Here is a 21,023-nt window from a genome sequence, read left to right on the forward strand (position 1 = left end):
TAAGAATCCAACTAAGATTGGACACATGCCAATAGTTCAGCAAATATGAGGTTTCCTCTGTAAGTACCGATACATGACATGATCAGGCAGAATTGTGTTTGAGCTCCTGCCAATGGCACATAAACCATGAAATCAATCCCAAAATGTACACAGCACCCAGCATCTATCACCATAGGTCAAAGATATCTCCGAAAACAACAGTCACAAGCCCAAACAGTTTGTGTACATAGTTAACATTGAGGAAATGATCTTCCTTCAGGAGTAAGTTATGGAAAAGTTTGTATTTCTGTCCAGGCAAAACAGAGAAAGAGAAAAGCGTGCCCAAGATTTGGCAATGTTCAGTGACTCAAACATTTGGAATTTAACTCTGGAAACAAACTCTGGAAACAAAGTTGAACCTACTTTGACACTTGTGGACGTCTCCCCTTGATCCCACAACTCTCACGCAAATGATAAGAACTATGGCATTACGGTGCAAAGAGAATACTCACTGAACGCTGAAATACGTTTGGGGAAAGTACACGTCTCTTGTTAAAAAAAGAAACAGCCTGTCAAGCCTTGTCTAATGCGACCCATATGTGCTAAACAGGTAGCCAACTTTTGACACGCGATAAAGACGTGCAACGCGCTCGCAGCGTGAAGCCCAGTGCAGGGAACGCAACAATGATTCTTTGTGTTTTCCTGCATTTCTCTGGCATAATGGAGCCTCTGGAATCCTGCACAGTCGGCACACACAGCCCACCGGACATCAGAGCAACAATCCCTCCACACGCATTCAGCCCCAAAGACCCCTCTCTCTGCTGGATCAACAATGGTGCCCCCAAGTTGAAACAGTCGCTCTCTCGCTCACTCGCCCCTCACTCACACTCGCATGATGAAAGCAAAAAAACAAAACACCATGTACCTACTTATATCACAGATTAGAAGAAATCCTGGCTTACGATAAAAGTAGCATGACGCGGAGAAACGGTAGAAAAACTTCAAAAATAGCTCTGCGTGGAGAAAGGCTCGCTCGCTTGCTTTGTGAAACGGGTCTTGTTGAAGAGTGAGCGGAGGACGTTTCTGCAGGGTCTAATAGTTTTCAGCTGTGGGCCAGATGGTGATGCACTCAGGACCACAGCAAGGAGGAGGGGAAGGAGGAGGAGGAGGAGAAGGGAAGGAGGAGGCGGAGGAATGATGGTGGGTTTGAGCTTTTTTGCATACTCAACAAGAAGTTGCACTCAAGGAAACGCTCCATACCTGACATTCTGGAACCCTCTGCCAAGAAGAACTGAGGACATCACAATCTGTCAAGGTTTTTTGAATACAACCTTAAAAACCATAACATTTGACTCAAGTTTTCTTTAGTTCAATTTTTCTTCTCAAGTGGTGTGTATTCTAACTTTCTTTTTAAACTAATTTATGTTTGTGTTGTATATATTTTTAAGCACTATTTTCCCCTTGCATTATACACTGACCTTATTTTAACCCGAGGAAGTGGCCGTTGTTTGTGGAAAAACAAAACTCTTTCAAAACAAGGTTAGGGGATTATTGCAGAAGCATACCAAAGATGACTTCTGAAAGCCAACAAAACCCCTCTGCCTGCCATACGCCCCGCCTAGTTCCATCTTGACTCAGCCGCTGTCGACCTGCACATTCTCAGACAAAAGCACTGGACTTTTCAACGAGTCCTGTCCTTTTTTCTCAACACATCCTGTTCACGTCGATTAATTCCACATTTTAATCAGATCCCCCCAAGAAATGTGTGTGTGTGGGGAGGGGGGGGAGGGGGGGTCACAGCCTGCAGAACTATTGTCGCAATAAGACCATGGATTCTACCCGTCTTGAAATGTGACACTTTGAGATGACCTGGCCAGGAGATATCTGCTCAACCAGAGAGCAGGGGAAATAGGGCCATGTAATAGCGGCGTATGCTGATGGAAAAAAATGTAGAGAGCGACAGAGACAGAGATGGATAGATAAATAGAGAGAGAGAGAGATATAGAGAAAGAGCGAGAGAGAGAGAGAGACTATTCAACGTGTTTCTAGCACCCTCGACACATTCACTTTCGGTTGGAACTCATTCAAAAAGCATGAAAAATCAGGCCCGCTTGACAGCTACCTAGAGAGCTGAACAGAGAGCTGGGTGAGAGATAGACAGATGGCTAAATGGACGGACAGATGATGCAAACCACCTTCCAGAAAATCAAGTATATGGGATTTCTCAAGGGGTTTCCTGCTGGGTGATTAGGATGGAAAAGGCGCCTAGGTGGTAGCATGCAAATCTGCCTGCCTCTGCCATTTGGGGGCCATTTAAAACAGGGAGGGGCCCGGCCTGCTTGAACTTCTAGGTTGTTCTGTTTTGACTTTATTTTTCTATGTTTCTGCTCCTGCTCGCTATGCCTTGCCCAGCATACCTTCACGTCCCCAGCTTGTGTCTGGGCAGCTGGAGCTGGCTCAGACGTTAAGCAGCCCTGGCTGGCTGGGGGGGGGTCAACAGGCTCAACCATTTGAGGGGGAAAAATGCATAGGAAGGAATGTCAAGATTTTCACCAGTGCTACCACACCCATACGTCGAATTCTCTTCTGAAAATACGTCCACATTTGCAGCCCTCTATTGACATATTTTAGGAGCCTGCACACACCAGCCATAACACTGCAGAGGACAAACATGCCCTACAAAGTGTGTCTCAGAATGACCCTTATGTTGCACTACTAATTACGTGCAATTATGCTATAAATTACGATGATAAGGGCTCAGTCCAAAATTCTAGTTTGAGCAAAAGCAAACACACGCTTATAGATTACCGCTTACGGATTACCACAAAAACATTCACTTTAATTCATAAGCACTGAAGCCCTCCTGGATGAAAATGGTATGACCCCTGAAGATCTTAATAAAACATTGACATCTGTTTCAATTAAAATGAATTCCACCACACACACACACACACACACACAGACACACACAGACACACACACACAGACACACACACACACACACACACACACACACACACACACACACACACACACACACACACACAGTATGACAGGAAATCCTTGACAGGTCATCAACAATTCCACCAGGCGCTGCTGGGCTAATTGAGAGAGCCAGGCGGAGACGTCTGAGGGGCAAGAAAGTGAACCTCAGAGCATCCCTACAGGGTATGTTTACCAAACAAATAGACACAGGTTAACTGGCTCCCGCTCGGCCCAAAAGGCCAGGCTTTGTGTTTGACCTTACAACGGACACATCAGGGAAATGCAAAGGAAATCATTGCTCAACATTACAGACAAGCTGAAGCCGGGTGGACACTCATTTGACCATCATGTTAAGTTAGTTACATGTTACAAAGAGAAGACATATTATAAGAAAAAATACGATAACGATTCTGGGGGATAATACAAAAAAAGGAAGACTCCATTTAGTCCTTCCACGATTGTAACCACAAGGAACGGGAATTAGGGCGCTGCTGAATCTCCGTTTTCTGTTCCGTTCCATCTTTTGCCTAAGGCAAAACAAACACCACAGGAACTGCAAAGCCCACAATGAGGTCCAAGGCCCCTCCGGTTGGCATACGGCCGACTGAAGGGGAGGAAGTAAGGGTGGGGAAATGTGCGGTCAGGTCTTTATACAACTGTCTTGAAAAAAGAACCTTGTTACAAAACCACCACTTTGAGTAACCAAGGGCACACGGGGAGCAGTTTTAGAGAAATAATGTGTTCTGTCCTTGAAAATATAACTGTAAAGGAGGATCTATTGAATCTTCATCTGTGGTCAACTGTTAAAGTCATTCTTTGCATGAATGACCATGCCACTACAAGTACTTGATACTTACTTCATATATTGACATATATAATATAACATATACACTTGTTCAATATTAAAAGGTATATTACTGGTATATCACTGCTATTCTAGGCACAACCAGACAGAGTATCCACAGTAAATATCTTCATGGGGTTTTGCTGACAGTGAAAGTCTCAGACTAGTCTTCTATATTAAGCTTAGGTTTGTGTAGATGGAGGATGTTTTCCATTTCCAATCATAACTAGAAGACACAGGAAACTTGACATTTCTGTCAATTCCATAAACACACATTTCTCCTCAATCAAGTAATGAGATGATGGATCATCAAGGATCCATTTGAATCCCTTTCAAATGATCATTAGAATTGATTTGAGAAGGGATATATAAAGAGCATGTTGTGGCTATTCAAAGACTTGAACTGAATGTGAAACCATGTAATAACCATTGTGCATAATTAGTGTATTTTATGGGGAAAGGTTGTGAACCCCTTTCCAACAGTCTACTAAGAGGCTGTCCTTGAGCATGTTGCCCGGCCTGAATCTCTCCCTTAATGAATGCATCTGAATTAACTGCAAGTCTCTTTAAACAAAAGCATCTGCCAAATGAATAAATTGTAAATTTGTACCTTTGTATCAGGAGGTCGACACCAGAAAAGTGCTCAAACCTTTTTTGCTTCAGTACAGATGGGATTGTTAATTGTAATGGACTGGTACATTTGCCTATTTACTGATGCAAAACGTGTAGAGTGGTCAGATGGAGGCTCTCCAAGAAATGGTGGGGTGAAATCAATGAAGGAATGTGAATGCAAACCTAATAGGTCATTATCTTGACCAAGAGTGGTTCTGACTGTGTTGCTGCTAATGCAGCATGCTGCCAATTCTGCATATACATTTCATAAATACATAGCATGGATAGCTCATGGAGAGCCTTGCTGTTGCGTCCAGGTAGCTGGTATTTTGAGGGCTTACATACGGTCAGAGCCAGGATTCAGTGAGTGAGGGGATGTTAGAGTTGGTGATCTTCTATGCTTAAGATAAAATGTATTGAACCATGGTATAGCCTCTGAAAGGCTTATTAACACGGTTTCATTCCTTAACCAGACCACTCACATAAGGACAAAGCACAAGCAGAGCACCAAATATTTGTTTCATTTATGAAGGATTTTCTGTCTGATTCAGCGGGGGGGGGGGGGGGGGGGGGGGGGGGTTGCATAGAAGAAGATGTTTGCAGCTCATGTAAAAGCCTTGAAAAGGGAGTATTAGAGTACACAAACAAGGACACCAGCTTCCCTCATGTGTATCGTGTTATATGTATTTTGACACAGGGGTACAAATAATACATGTACAAGAATAGGTCAAGCAATGTTTACAGCTCGCCCACTCTCTGTTACGTATTGTACTGTATTGTACCTAGCAAAACAAAAGCAAATTATACTGGAATAATACTATGGAAATGCCTCATGAAACAAAAGTCCAACATCGTTGTGTTTTATCCCTGAACCCTGAAATGTGCATTATTACAGTCAGTCTTCCTTTAAGTAACAGTACAGCTAGTAAACAGAACATCAATTTGTTTTCTCCTAAATATTGTGTTACCCTATAACACTTTCACTCACAATTACTCATTGTTAAGGTTGGGGTTAGGAGACTAGGGACCGTTGGACAAAGTCCAACTGTGTCTGTTTAGGATATGGGAATGATTGAATGGTCTTTTACTTTAAGTATTGCAATATAGGGACAATCGCGGTAAACAATGTTTATTTGGAGATTAAATATTCCAATGTTTTTTCCTCCATGTCTTCTAGAAGCTCAAATCGTGAGAGGACGATACTACAAAACTATACTACAGTCAGACATTTGAAAGTCTGGCTATTGGTGCAAAGAAAACTACCTTTCAATAAACTACAGCATCCTTGGAGGTTTTCTTGTACTAATGTGAATTACTTTGATGGCAATTCTGCTAACCTACAAGGTCAAAATAAACTGTTTCTTGAATCATGCTCATGTTGGTTATCTTGTCCATAACTGAATTGTTCAGCTTGACAGAAATGACAAAAAGGAGCATAAGAACCATATCGGACTTATGGGAGATTCTTCTTTAATAATGTATCTTTAATAACAGTAAAAGCTGCTGCGATGAGGAGAGCTAGTTCCTCTGGGTCCCTAACCCTAGGTCAACTGAACTCCCGCAGAGTGCATACAGCTGACCAAGCAGCTGAACGGAGGGGGTAACGGCCGGGAAGTGGGCTTGTTTGGATAGAGATGATACCGCTCTGTCAAAGACTACCATCTGGGAGCGGAGACAAATTGCTTCTTATTAGGACTCTCAAGACTCAGAGGAAATCCCATCGTATCACAGCCTTTTCCTTTGTCTCTGTATCTCTGTGTCTTTGAAACGCTTTCACCACAAATGTGTACGTACTTACGTGTGTGTCTAGAAAGAAGTTTTGGTGAGTCGGTTTTTTTATATTTCAAGGACTATCTCACTTAGTTGTTGATAAGATTTCGCTGAGGTAGAAGATTCAAACCCAGACCATGACTCTTTTAATTGCATTGCCTCAGGGGTGAAGGACCACTTTGTTATGCTAAAAATAAGGTGGCACTTAATTAACGGTTTTGTGTTCTAATGAAAACTTTTTCTTAAAACGTATTGTTCTTTGAGTCTAAATTGGGATTTAAAATAATGGTATCCCTGGATAAAGTTAATACGAGTGTCTTTGAAGGGCTTTAATTGGTTTGATAAAGATAGAATAAGAATAATTAAAAGTAATTCTTAGAAAAATAAGTGTAAAAATGAACAGAAAACACCTGTGTGTGTGTGTGTGTGTGTGTGTGTGTGTGTGTGTGTGTGTGATTTCAACAAGGTCCTTCTTCTCTAAAATAGGATTAGAAGTGTGGAGTGCGGAAGCCGGATAAATAAAGTTCACATTCCTCTATCATCTGTCATATAATCAATAGATCACCTTTTAATGTTAATTTTCCCATCCAATTCCAACCTGCATTTTCTTTCCAACACTTGAAGGGCCTAACCCTCCGAGCAAGGTCAACGTGGAACATTCAAGGGTTTGCCAATTATTCCTCCAACTGTCGGCGCTACATAAATTGCGTTCACTAAAATTAGCGAAGCGAGACTTTTTGCCGCTACCGCTAAAAACTCAAACCACTCACATGTGGTGATTTAAGGTTGCACTTAGCTTAGTCCTTGCCAAAGTACAGGGAAAAGATGCGGCGTGCTGCATGTAAATCCACTTTGACACCAACATCCAAATTAGCAACAACAACCAATCCTACTTGGGTTCAAACCGTTTAACATTCCGTCACTTTAATCAAAAGCGACCGCAAGAAATCTGAATCTACATCTCAAGCCACTAGAAGCTGGCTGATAAGTAGAAACGTACATGGTGCAGGTTTAACATTGCAGTACATCAGAATCAGAGTATTGGCATACTGCTCATCATTCAATCATTACACTTGATTCAAGCCAGCAAAGAGAAGTGGAGCAACCTGCCATAGGGTGCTGCGTGGGAGGCCTAGGCTCAGTGGCCCTCGGGGCCGCTCATGCTCGTCGGAGTAAAGTGGGAGTTGAGGGTCACAATTACAATTACCATTTAAGCACTCATGTCTGTTGAGGAAAGCCAAACCCTAAGACAACCAATATGTCTTAGGGTGAAATCTAAACCCCTTAGACGAAAAGAGATGTAGTGGGTGTCATAGTATTGATATGGATTGATCCTGGTCCCACTTTACACTTGGATGCACTAAGGCCCCGTCCACACGGGTGAAACGATCCGTTTTCCTTTGATGCAGTTCAGGAATATCTCCGTAAAGATGGATTCATTGCAAAAACCGCATCGAGCTGTAGAAAAGCTGTACATTCCAGGCTCATATGGGGGTGCTGCTTCTACTATAGAACTCAAAAAAAAAAAGAAGAAGAAGAGGCGAGCATTTGGATCCACCCTCAGAGGGGTTTTCAGAAAAGTGTGTTTTCGGGCCCCGGATCCGCCGGATCTGTCTGGATGGTCGCCCAAACGCACAAGACTTAACCCTAACCCTAACCAAACGCACAAGACTTAACCCTAACCCTAACCAAACGCACAAGACTTAACCCTAACCCTAACCAAACGCACAAGACTTAACCCTAACCCTAACCAAACGCACAAGACTTAACCCTAACCCTAACCCTAACCAAACGCACAAGACTTATGCAGTTTGAAAAATTGGCTCTGTGTGGACGGTTCCTAAGTCTTCAATCAAATGTCACCCCCCCCTGTCAGATTGTGGTGAGTGGAGATAAGTGAGAGCCTGACAAGCCAACAGCCCCACCCCTAAACCAAATAGAAAGTGTCTAATATAATACAAATATTAATAGTGGGCGGGTATCATTTTAAACAGGGTGGGTGTTGTTTTTTAATGAGGGATATAGGCATGAAAGTGTAGCGGTTAGGTTGACTCCTTAGCCTAAAAGATACCAGGGTCAACCCTCTCCTTCTAGACTGCTCCTACATGACGTCACTGAAATCACCTTAATTGGCTTTGGATTAAATCACATTGATTTATTTGGCCAACCCTTTCATCCAAAGCGACATACAAGTGAGGTTGAGTGAGAACAATATACGCACACAATCAATATTGGAATAACTGCACACAATTCCCAAGTGCTGCAACAGCACATTTCTGCAAGTTAATTGGCAGTGGAGTGCAGAGTCGCTATGGGGCAAAAGTGTCTGCTAAATAAGTGATTTGCAAAGAGTGAATAGTAAATAAGCTCCGGTGATGAGGACAGTAGGAGACAAAGACTGTGGAGGGTTCATGAATTGTGGTATTGGTATTGAGTCCTCTTGTATTCCCATGAAACTGTCTATAAGTTAAAATTGACTAAAATTATAAAATATGCCTTATTGATTACCTTATTTATAGGGGGTTTGTTTTTGTTGATTTGTTCATCACAATGTTATCAGTATATATTCAATTAGGCATGTTTTGGTGCATAATGTGATTCATCTACTGTCTGGAAGAATCAGTCATCCAGATCATTTCTAAATCATTGCACCTTGTCGGAAAGAATTTGTAAGACGTCCAATCTTTTCTAATGAGAGGTTAGCCAGCTGAAACTAACACTGATGCCTTGTGTTGTGGGAATTGGTGAATAAGATTAGGCTGAATATAAATATAATGGTCATCGTTTTAATCCCCAAATCAGCAGTGGGCAGTATGAAATTAAATTTGACTGCTAATATGACAAATTATTAACAACGCTTGTGCAAATCTCAGTAGATCTACAAAGCAGTGGATAGTCACTGTTTTAACAGAATGTTACAATTCTTGCATAGCGCGAGTCTTGAGACCTCTCAAGACGGTGACCCTGAGACAACCCAATAGGATAATTGCCGACCCTCCCATGTCCTACAGTATCAGCCACTGCCCTCTAGGAAAAGGTTCCTCTTCTGTAAAATGTTTAAATGGCGGCAGATAAAAAAAGAAAAAGGCCATGAGGGACAATGGAGGGTCTTTGTTTTTATTGACGGGATTATTGCAGATTTGTGCTAGGTGTCAGTTTTTCCTGTTTGTATGTAGGTACGCCGATAGGAACCTTGCTATATGTATTTATTAACCAACCACTTTGTAAGTGGAATGTCTTGTGTTTTGCGCTAGGAGCATGGCCGGGTGCCCAAACCAATTCAACCACTTTGTGGGACAATAAACCTAATCTTGAATCTTGACAACACAAACTGAAAAGTGTGCACGTTTATTGAACCTGAAGACGTCTTTGTGGACGAGAGCAGCGCTGGGTTGCGTGTCTCATCTTGACTACAGGTGGGTTTTCACGGAGGGCTGAACCGCCGCTCGGTGCGACAGCGCTCGTAAATCTCCCAGAGGGATTTCTATGGAGCGTTTATGGTCCAAAACTACCCTAATAATTTGTTTCTAATCTACATCCCTGTTTCTGCACGATAAGACACTTCCCCCAGTCCAGACATAAAAGCTGTCTGAGGTAATTTACTCCAACCTATATATTTTACAGACACAGACTGGTTTATATATGTTGACTACATGGAGTGGCCCGGGGGACGTGCATATTGGAATAGATATTTCAAAGCAAGGTTGGGTGCAGAATATCTGGTTATGTATGAGAGAGCTTTAGATATAGAACTTAGTCTAGAATGAATCAATGAATAAAAAAGATTATAAAATGGGACGCGACCAAAGCAACATCAAACGCTCGTATCTCACAGTGCCTGTCCTTTTGGTTTCACTTAATACTGGACCGTAAACTCAAGATAGAAAAACAAAGTTCAAGGGTAAACAAAATTGGTTTGTGGTTTGATAGTCAGTAACTCGTTCAAGTTTGGAAAAAAAAGTTTTTGTATCAAAAAGAAGAATCTTAATGCATCACTGAACCTTGCGTCCAATGTCGAAACGTTGACTTATAGATATGGCTCAACATTTCTTGGTCCTCATTTATCCAAAGCACTTTACAGTGATAACTGACATTCACCCATTCATGCAGACATTCACACACCGCCGGTGGAGTTGATCACGCAGGGCGACAGCCAGCGGGTCAGGAGCAATTAGGGTGAGGCGTCTTGCTCAGGGACACCACGAAACACTCAGCTAGGAGGAGCCAGGGATCGAACCAGCAACCTTACGGTTACCAGCCAACCACTCTACCTCCTGAGCTAATGCCTCCCCATGACCATAGCCTTCTGAACGAAGGCCATGGTTCATTTGAATCTGTTGAAACGTTTATTTTCTTGTCAATATGTAATCATATGCATTCCCTCCTACACGCATGGACGTGGTCTTGATCAGATCTTTGTTTAATGCAATTATTTTTTCATAGAAATAAGGAATTATCCACAGAAGAGGCAAGGAACATTACTTATATCATCAGAAAGCTATTAAAGGACCTACATGTATATCAACTTTCCAGAAAAATATATTGAAATCTGTTCATACTAAATCAGTTACAATGTAGCATAAATGATCATGTATAACATTTTGTCTGAGGCTTCCATGCATCCTAATATGTCCATGAACACATGCACATTTATTTTCAATATTAAAGACATGTTCCAGTATTGGTGAAAAACACTTACGATGACAAGAAACAGAGCACAGTGTTTGTATTTTCACACAACCTCAAACTATATAAATAACAGCTCAACATGGCACCCAGTACAGGAATATAGAACAGCTACGATGGCCCAGGATACATGAATTCACTGCGAGGCACAATACACCACACTGCAGTGCTTGCACCTTGATACATACTGTTTGATACAGGGTTCCCCACTTAGGGTTTCCTCAAGGTGTGTGTGTGTGTGTGTGTGTGTGTGTGTGTGTGTGTGTGTGTGTGTGTGTGTGAGAATGTATGTGTGGGTATGTGTGTGTCTGTGAATAGAAGCTTCTGACCTAATAATGTAATAATGTAGAGCTTTGTTGTAAGTTGTGAGATGAGAGGAAGAAACAAAGACACACACACACACACACACACACACACACACACACACACATGCTATGGAATCAAGCTGCGTTTGAGGTCAGCAGACGATCGCTATCTGAGCGTGTAAGAAGTGCGATGTTAGATAAGGGCGGGTCTTACCGACGGCGCGTGCTGATGCTCTTGCGTTGCGTCTCACTGGTGTAAGGGCTGGTGGAGTCTCATGGGGGCTGCGTCCTGAGGTAGAGAAAGAAGAGGAGATAAGCACAGGGGAGAAGGATGTCTTCTTGGAGACTTGTAGCCCATTGGGAATTGTAGAGGCTACGTGAATGGTTGTTCACTTTGTAATAGAACACACTAAATGCCTGCAAAGCATTCATGCAAATGTAAATAAACGTAGACCATATTCCTAGCAACGCGACGCAGTGCACAGAATTCAAAGCAAACAATGCTTGCTCAAAGTGTGTGCAACATTGTTTTATGCATGCACATGCATACACACACACACACACACACACAATCTCATATGTTACAGTGACTAAAGAACTGTGCAAATTAAATGAGAAGATCAATTAAAATAACATAGCATGGTTGGTATCAATTTAGCAGACATCTAGAAGATCTTTTTTTACTTGAATAAAGTGTCTCAAAGTGAAATATTCTAGATTTATGTCATTTAGGAGCAGGTAGGGGTTGTAAATCTTGCTAAATGATAACTTAAGGGAGAATGCAGCCCTGGGTAATCAAAGCCAATAACTTTAGGCCGTGTGTCAAACTAACTACAATGTTATCTTCCCCCATACGAGTCAAAGGCTGGATATGTTGACCAAACATGTTTCATTGTTGTCCCTCTTTTGCTCTCTTGCATAGCCTAGCGATGATGCATTTAAACAATGCCACATGCGGTTATATCTCCCTTCTGGAGGCTGGAACCATTTCTGACTTTGGACCAGGAAAAAAGGAGCAGAACAATAATCTGTGTCTGTTTTCTGCTGTTCAGCTTAGCGTTTCCTGGAACTCATAGGTTTAGCAAACCATGGAAATGCCCTTTGAGGTATTAAGTTATAGCGCAACAGAGTCATGTGGCTCAGCTAAAATCAATATTTTAATTCAATAAATCTAAGAAAAAAAAGTTTAACACAACTTAGAGACCGTTTGTGGCCTGAGCTTGGAAGATAAACTAACTCTAAACAAGCGGGTAGTATAACAAGGGAAAAACCAAACCTTCCAAGCCAATAAGTCAGAGCCTTGTTTCTATCTAGGAAGAACCAATAGCTAAACACAACCACTTTTCTCTCTCTCAACGGTAAACATGGAGCAGATATGTCTGTCATTGTCTTTATATCTCATTGAGCAAATGAACGAGAGGAAGATACACATGGCGTGATTTAGAAAAGACACGAGCAACTGTCATAAAGGAGTTTGGTTTTTACACAGCCCTGGTGGTCTGTACTTGAATTGCAGGTAACATAATTAATTGCGTCAGTTAGCCACGGATCGGGATATGGATTCACAAGATCCTACGTCATCAACCCGCTATGCCTCCTTTCAGGAAACACATGGAAGTACCTTCAGACCCACTCAATCAATGTCTGCAATCTTGAGTTTCTTAGTGAAACACGTTCCCCTTCTTACTTCGGTTTGTTGATCAACCTTCCTCAATCTCAGTTACTCTTAATCCTTTATGTACAGTATGTAAAGTATTTCAACTGCAGCAAAGTCAATTCACATTCATTAATAATGTACACAAATAAAGTGAATCCTTTTCGTGCATAGACCAAGGTAAGAATAGTGGGTATATCTCCACCAATGCACTCTTTTGATGACAAATACCAATGTTGAATTCAAATAAATGCTTGCTTAAATAAATCTATACATTCATATTCTGAGACCTAACCAACCACTGTTGAAAAAAAATAGAAAATGTTATGGTCAACTGATTTTCAAGATGTGTGGAAAAGGTACACCTTAAAAATGTAAACAAAATTGATGAGAGCTTTTGAATACTATAGAGCTGTCCCCAATATTTACACAAACATCATTAGAGACACAGAAACCCATAATGCTCTGCATGGAAAATAATTAACATCAATCTAAATGAAAGGTTATATGCCTCAACACTTTGCACAATACACAATACTTTAATGGTGAGACTGGAAGATTGACTATTAACTAGTCAATTAAAAAATATTTGATAAAGTAACATTTACCTCTAAGGCCAAGGAGAATAAAGATGTGATTGGCTTATATGTGTTCATTTTAATGAAAAATTAGCAGTAGAATAGTTAGTTGATTGATAGTGAAAAGAGGCCTCCAGACTTTCCTCTTTTCACTATCAACTAACAAACTATTCTACTGCTCATTTTTCATCCATGCAGCCACCCACTCTCTGCGCAGGCCTTCCTGGTCCTCCATGTGAAAACAGACCAGACTCTATAACAAGACATAACGATGACAAATATGCAATGTCATTTTATTAGGGGAAATGTTCAGTGGTTTAATTGCGTTACGTCCAGTAGACATGTTTAATCCAACTGTCAACACAGCATAAGGAATATAAATAACTACAAGATTGTTATTTTATGTTTTTAAGACGTCACGAATGAGCAGGAACTGAGTTGGATAATGTTGCTTGGATGCCTCAGGAAGATTTCAGACATTGGGGTATGAACCCAGTACATTTTAGCTGGGAGTCGACCACCCTAACCACTCAGCATACTTGATCCTGATTGTTCAATAAAGTTCCAAGGTTGAACATTCTTTTTCAGTAACAGGACACATCTGCCTTTTAACTGTTCAGAATCAATGCAGTACAAATCCGACATTCAAAACAAGGGTCAAATACAAACATCCAGAAATATATACATGCTCAAAGCACAGCAGCAATATATAACATTTCTGCCGAGTAGGTAGATAAAAAAACGAATATGCAACATATGAAAGTGACAAAATGGCTAATATCTAAACATTGTTTAAATCCTAATTGTGGTATAAGAGTAACCAAAATAACATTTTGGAAGGTGGTAAGGAAACCTTAGTCTCAGCTGCATCCCCAACCCCCTCGTACATTACGTTCCAATCACAGGACAAGGCGCCACGGTTCATTCCTTACATAATATATAGCCAATCACTCCAACTAGGGTCGCAGGGGCCTCAAACGAATCACCAACTGACATTCACTAAAGCAATCCAGAGGCGACATGAAGGTCAGCACACCTGAAGAACTGCCCGCTTCTCACAGGTCAACCGCGGTGCCAAAGTCATGATGTCTGATGATCAACGAGCTGGCCGCCCAGCGGGATGTTGATGTGACATTCAGCACAAAGTCAGTCGCTCTACCCCGGTTCCCTGTTGGCAGGCGAAATCAAGGCTTAATCTTGAATGAGAAGGGAAGTCGCAAAAGTTCTCAAAGCACCTAGCAAGGATTTCAGGCCCATTGAGGCTTGAATTAACAGAGCGTAGGAGGCTAATTAATTCCAGTGGCCCAACTCCACGGGAAACAAAACCTTTGATGGAACGACTCAGAAATGACACAGAGAGGTGTTTGACAAAGGCAGTTTTAAAATGCCTCTCAATCTTGGCACACGCAGAAGAAATTGTAATTTTAAAAAGGCCTGTTGCTTTTGCTTTACTGTGCAAATCTTTAATGGCCAAAACACAGCAGAGAGAATTGTATTGGTGGCTTGGTTTAATATGATACAATGTCTTTGGTTAAACCCTGTTATTACATATTTGGGCATGCCAGGATGAATAGGTTTAGAACATATAGCTTATGCATAGGACAGAATATATAAACACATTTGGAATGCATATGTTTGGAAACTTATAGGTTAAAGTTTAAACTATGGTCTCACAAAGGGTCAGCCTTCCCCACAACTAATCAATTAAGATATATAAGGGATAATTATATATGCTCATTAAATCAGCATGTAAAAGTAATAAAATAAAGGAAACCATAAAAAATATTTTTACAGTTTACAATAAAAACGACATTTTCTTTCGTCATTTTGTAAAATGACAAAAAAGGGAAGAAGCTAGTCGTTTACATTTCTTATTAAACCCATCCCTCATAATAAAAGTAGTCTTACACTTATATAGCATTAGACAATAACTATTCAACAATTGAAGTGAGGGATCTGGAAACTGACAGTATTCAATGATTTGTTACACATAGATTTGAACTATTAGAAATGCATAGAATGTACCCTAGGTCTGATTGTAGTGAAGTGTGAAATGTACTTTTGGCATAGAATGAAGGTCTATGCTAGCCAGAACGACTGTGTTGCAGCAGAACTACTGGGAGAGGGCACAGAGGTGGAGTTATGCCTCGTCTCCGGTTTGGTAACAGATATTCGAGAGAATGAAACTAATTTGCGCAAGTGGATGAGGCTCCAAAGGGGATTTTAGCAAATGTATTTTGACACTGACCACTGGATACCTTTACAGACACTTTTTACAGTTTAAACTGCTGGCCGTGTTTGTGTACTTGCTTAAAGCTCCCCGCCTCCAGCAACACGACAGGTCGAAAGAAGCTAAAAAAGGTGTTAGGAGTCATTTGAGCTAGTCATCAGACATATTATCAGAGTCTGATTTTTTGGACTAGGAGGCAGGGGACACACACACACACACACACACACACACACACACACACTTATACAACTGCGACTATAAATACATTACAAGAAAGGAAAGTCATCAAGAAGAAAAAAAAACTTCTATCGATGCGTGACTTATCCCACTTTTAACAATAATTGATTTTCCATGTTAACAAAGGCGCCAAGCTGGTTAGAACTCATATTCCATGGGAGTGGAATTAAAGTACCTCCCCACTCCCTGAACATGATCCCCGAGAGACCGTAGCCTCACAGGCAAGCAAAACAGCAGGCCCGCCTTTATTATTGATAAAAACATTACCTCCATTCATTTCACATTGGAAAAGGGTCTGGAAGAGACGTTTCTGGTTCGAGTATTGACAGTGCTCCGCCTAGCCCGCCACAATGAATGGGGACACAATGGAAAGGGCTTCTTTTTTTCTTGGAAGACTACTGCATGGATTTGTAATTGGTCAGTCTTGCATTTAAATGTAACCGGGGGAAACGAGGTGCACACGAGAGAGAAGGCTGATATAGGTGAAACACCCTGTTAGTGCAGTTGTTAAAACCACTAGGGCCACTAGAACACGGTGTGGACTCGGTCAAGACGCCCTAGCATAACAAGTTCCCACACAGAGGTGGACACAACACCTCGGTACACAGTGTTGTTTGAGTCTGGGGAAACAGTGAGAGCCAACTCCTGCCACCCCTCCGGGCTCCCCAGCAGAGCTCCATGAGTCCCTTAGTGACACACTGTTGAGTCTGAACTATACCAGTCGGATCTATGGTCACGCCCGGGTTCCAACGCATGGCTGAATCCTCAGCAGAACCAGTCACCTAATGTTGACACGTGTGTAATTCTGCGCCACAGCTTTTCTTCTGCAGATGCCTACTGTATGCTGGGGGCGAGGAAGGAATTGATCTGCGGAAGGATTCTTTTTTTTAATGAATAATGGAAAGGATGCATGAGAAAAGTGTGTTCCTACTTTGGGTTTAAATTAAATAAACAATGGAAGCTAGCTCTATGATTAATATTGGTGGCATTCTCCACCCCCCCCCCCCCCCTCGCCCTAAATGAAAAACTGCATGAATTCATAATGTCATCTGCGCCACACACCGCTGACCGCGTTGAACACTTGGTTGATTTGTCGGGGAGCCGTGACCTCAAATTGAAAAAGCTGAACCCAGACAGCATAAACATTATTATGTAGTTAAATAATAATTAAGCAATAATCTCTGAAGTAATTATTGTTGCAACATCTGGCAAAGGTCACAAGGCTATTCAGCGTGGAGAAAACCCTGTACACTCCTTCATTTTTAGTATTCTTTAAAGTAAACGTTGGCCTGAGTTGGCACAGCTAGGGCTTGGACTGAAATGGGTTACTGCAAAGTTGCTACACGGGACAAAAATCTCCAAACACACATATTCGGGGGGGTGCAGCCAAAAAGTACTAGGTTTGATTCCCAAAGCGCCCTTAGCTGTTGTAGGTTATTTCACAGTAAGGAAATAAGCTCAAACAGAGGTGAAGCGGTGGAGGAGGTGGGCTGAATTCCTTCAGGATGATGCGAGTGACAGATGTACAAGGCGACTACTCCCACATCACTTCCGCTACAGCTGCTTCTACAAAATGTATGATCATCACGTGTACTTTTTCACACGTGGCCACTGCTGGCGTGATGAATAAAGGCTGCACAGCAAATCTATTGTAGCATAAGAAAAATATATCTATTAGTAATGTTTTCATGCAAGGACAGACTGTATGATCCATTTTAGAACATGATAGGTCATTGTATATGAAACCAAATCAAAACCAAACAAAACCAAACTTTTTTATATAAGCCTACACCAGTTTGATGAATACGACATTTATTTAAATGTGTAGCACAGCGACACATGAAGTATTACGTACTGAAGCATAGGAGTCAAAGGATTATACCTGCAATAAAGAAAACAAAGAAAAGCTTTTAGCTAAATCTAAATTTGCATAAACAACGTGGGGCTTGAGTAATGTGTGCATACCTACAGACACGTGGGTTATTAACCGAGCCAAAGTGTTTTCAATGATCACGGAAAAAGCCAAGATGACCAAAAATGTCAGTACAGCTTTGACTTTTCACTCAAGTCACTGGAGTCAGCACAGTGCCAAGGTGGGAACAGGGGCTATCCACTGGGATAAGGTTATCAAGATAAATGGAAATCTGCCATTTGCATTAAAATAGCATCTCCTGGGCAAAGAGCCAGAAGTTCATTATGTTTACAATAGGTTGAATCTATTTGGGGATAAGTGACCTTTTAAATATTTTGAGATGTGGAAGTTTAACATTTGGAAAACGATTGTTAGCATAAAGTGCATAAAAAAAAATTGCGGTCTTAAAATGGTGTCTAGTTTGAAGCTATGGTTCATATTTTTCATTTTACATATTGAATTCATTATTTTCTTTATATGGTAGTGACAGAGCATGACACTGAAGATTTCGGATTAGCGAAAAAATGATGAATACATCCATATATTTTAGGCAAGTAAAGAACATTCAATAACAGTTGTGGTTTTAAGTTGGGTCTTACAAGTGGGACACGTCGGGCGCTTCCTTATAACAAGTGATAAATACAAGAATGAAAAGACAGCGCAGGGGAAAACACGTCAATTGACTGAACAAGAGGTTTGAGAACAAACACACACACACACACACACACACACACACCTCGCTAATTGCGCCAAAAGGTCGGGATTTAGCTCAAAAGGTTATTCTTCCAACTTCAACTTAACATGGAACTCCACTCCCAGACAGAGTTAAGTTTCTAAAGTTCAGTGCGTGGTCCGGACAGCCTGCTCAAACAGCCCTGCTGTCTCCGCAGCGCCCTCAATCAGAGGGACCCTAAGCGGTCGCTACACACACACCTCCAGGGCACCTCTGGATGCTCTTGATTTAGTGGTTTGTCTCTGGGGTCGCGATCCACCACTTCTTCTACAAAGCTTGAAAAAAAAAGCCCACTAGGCAAAAAATAATAAAGACAAAAATAATAAAGGCATCGCAGCGAACGCAGATTATAAATCAACCGCCCTCCGATGAAGAAATAAAAATAAAAATGTGCATCTCTGGCTCAAAGATTGCAGTTTGTGGACTAGCACAAGAAGGGTCAAGGTGACACCGCTCAGAGTTATTCTGTCGGGTCCCTCATTGCACCCGAGTGCATTCATCACATCCCGATAACCTTGACATGGTCACTTCTAAACGACACCTCAGACTGCGACAAAAACGCAACTTCAACAGAAAATAAATGGAAAATATCACTGCCCTTGTCAATCTGAAACCTATTCTTTATGTTGTTATGAGCGATTTTACCAGTGACCAGTGGTTTGAACGTGACGATTGATTCAGACTCCTTTTCTGTCATGGAATGAGTTGTGTTTCGACTGTGAATCTCTTTTTCTTTTCTTTTTTTCTTGAGTTGTTCGTTACCATGAGCGGAACAAATACAAATGTGTTTACAAAAATGGTTATTAGGTCAATAAAAAGGTTAAATTATGTAACACCAGTGTGTATTTTCTTAATATTTATATGTACATGTTCAGCCTCCAACTTTAGGGTGTTTTCCTTCCATCTACTCTGCAACATGAAGTAGCATTCACGTACTGGATCAATACTGAAACACAAAGCCACATTAGATTAGCTTTTCCCATGTGAAGCGTTACATTTAATAAGGGCTGTGCAAGGATCAGCAGACATTATTGCAATTAATTGAGCACCTTTTAAAGCACTTAAACCGACACCCACAAAAACTCACATAGAATCGTAATTGTTCCTATATCGAGAAATGTATAATACAATTCATAAAAAAGCAGAATGTGTGTTTTCTATGACTTAAGATGCCACCGGGCTATTCGATTAAACACACTTCTTGAGCAGTTTTCAACACCCTTCAAAACTGTAATATATTATTCCACCTCATCGCACAGGGAGTAGCTTTACTGCTGATGTTGGCATCCGTTTATACAGTAAAAAGGTGCTAGAAAAGGCCAAAATGACTTTTCACAAGTGGCTACGCTAGAGCCAACTTTATACTAAACCTCCAGCAACACTTGAAAAAACCGATATGTTTCATTCTCACTGTCGGGCTGAGATTAATACACCTCATTTGGCCACAGAGAAAGCAATGGATAAATCATGAAATAAAACAAGGTTAGGGGTCTGTGGTGGCCATCGGTACAGTCAGTGTCTCGAGAACAGCCCAATGGCTGCCCACGCAGGTCACCACCCTTCACTCACTGACTCACATCCCTGATGCCGGGCAATAGACGTCGCTGTAGGGCAGTCATCTCCACATCCATGGACAAAGACCTAGTGCAAGACACCCTGAATGTGCACTGATTTTATTCAGCCGCAAAGCGCCCCAGGTTTTTAGTCTGTCAACAAAAATTATTATTTCTCCCTGCAAGAGGTCAATATAAGATGTGTCATTTTTTGTAAACCTTGAGCTACAAAGTCACTAGCCTTAATTGCATATTTCTTTCATCTTTCTGACAGTTTGATAAGCAACTGCCTTGTTCCCTAGCTTCAGAATAACTGCAATAAGTTGTGGTTCCTTGCAAATTTGTGAGTATAATGTACTATTCTCAGAGAGAAAGTGTAGGAAGGTGGTTCTTTTTAAATTATTTGAGGGCAGCATAAGCATTCTGTGTTGTGCATGCTGTCTCATTCTCTGGGTCTGTGAGCCTGCGCAGTGGCATGTAAATGCAGATTTAAAAGCAGTTTGTTTGTGGGCAATATTGGAGAAAGCTATACCTAGCCAGGACAATTTGTGTGTGCTCACTGGGTTGGACAAAATAAAGAGACAGCTATGGGAGCTGCTAAACACTGATATAATATTTAATTTTGGAACATGTCTACACAGCAATAGGAGTCGAGTTGAACTAAAATCATGGCTGATTTACATCTGGACATAGACAATGTACCTGGGGTCTTAACAAACTATTCAAATCCTTTAAATTGAACTGAAGTCAACAGACTTGAGCCCATTGCATTAGAAGAAGGCAGTGGTTGTGTTTTCAGACAGAAGTAATCATTCCTTCAGCCTGGCAGTAACCACACCACAACCTAGGGCAGTGATTCTCGAAGTTTGGGTAGCAAGAGGATTTAAAAACAACATAAGTATTTTATATAATAGCAAAAACAAATGTTGTCTCATTAAATCCACC

The 21,023-nt window shown here is 41.2% G+C and overlaps 1 protein-coding gene across 4 annotated transcripts in view; it reads right to left on the reverse strand.

Moving 5' to 3' along the window:
- The window catches only part of LOC311358327 (PTB domain-containing engulfment adapter protein 1), a 63,042-nt gene that overhangs the window by 27,484 nt on the left and 14,535 nt on the right, over positions 1 to 21,023 (reverse strand). For 2 of the 4 annotated variants that reach the window (XM_084478322.1, XM_084478325.1), the window contains exon 2: positions 11,396 to 11,470. The gene's annotated coding sequence lies outside the window, so the exon portion shown is untranslated. Of the gene's footprint in view, positions 1 to 402; positions 420 to 908; positions 1,035 to 11,395; positions 11,471 to 21,023 lie in introns of those variants that run through there. The other 2 variants (XM_084478323.1, XM_084478324.1) reach the window with 2 other exon arrangements.

Source organism: Micromesistius poutassou, assembly GCF_964030765.1.
Source record: "Micromesistius poutassou genome assembly, chromosome: 14".
NCBI lineage: Eukaryota > Metazoa > Chordata > Actinopteri > Gadiformes > Gadidae > Micromesistius > Micromesistius poutassou.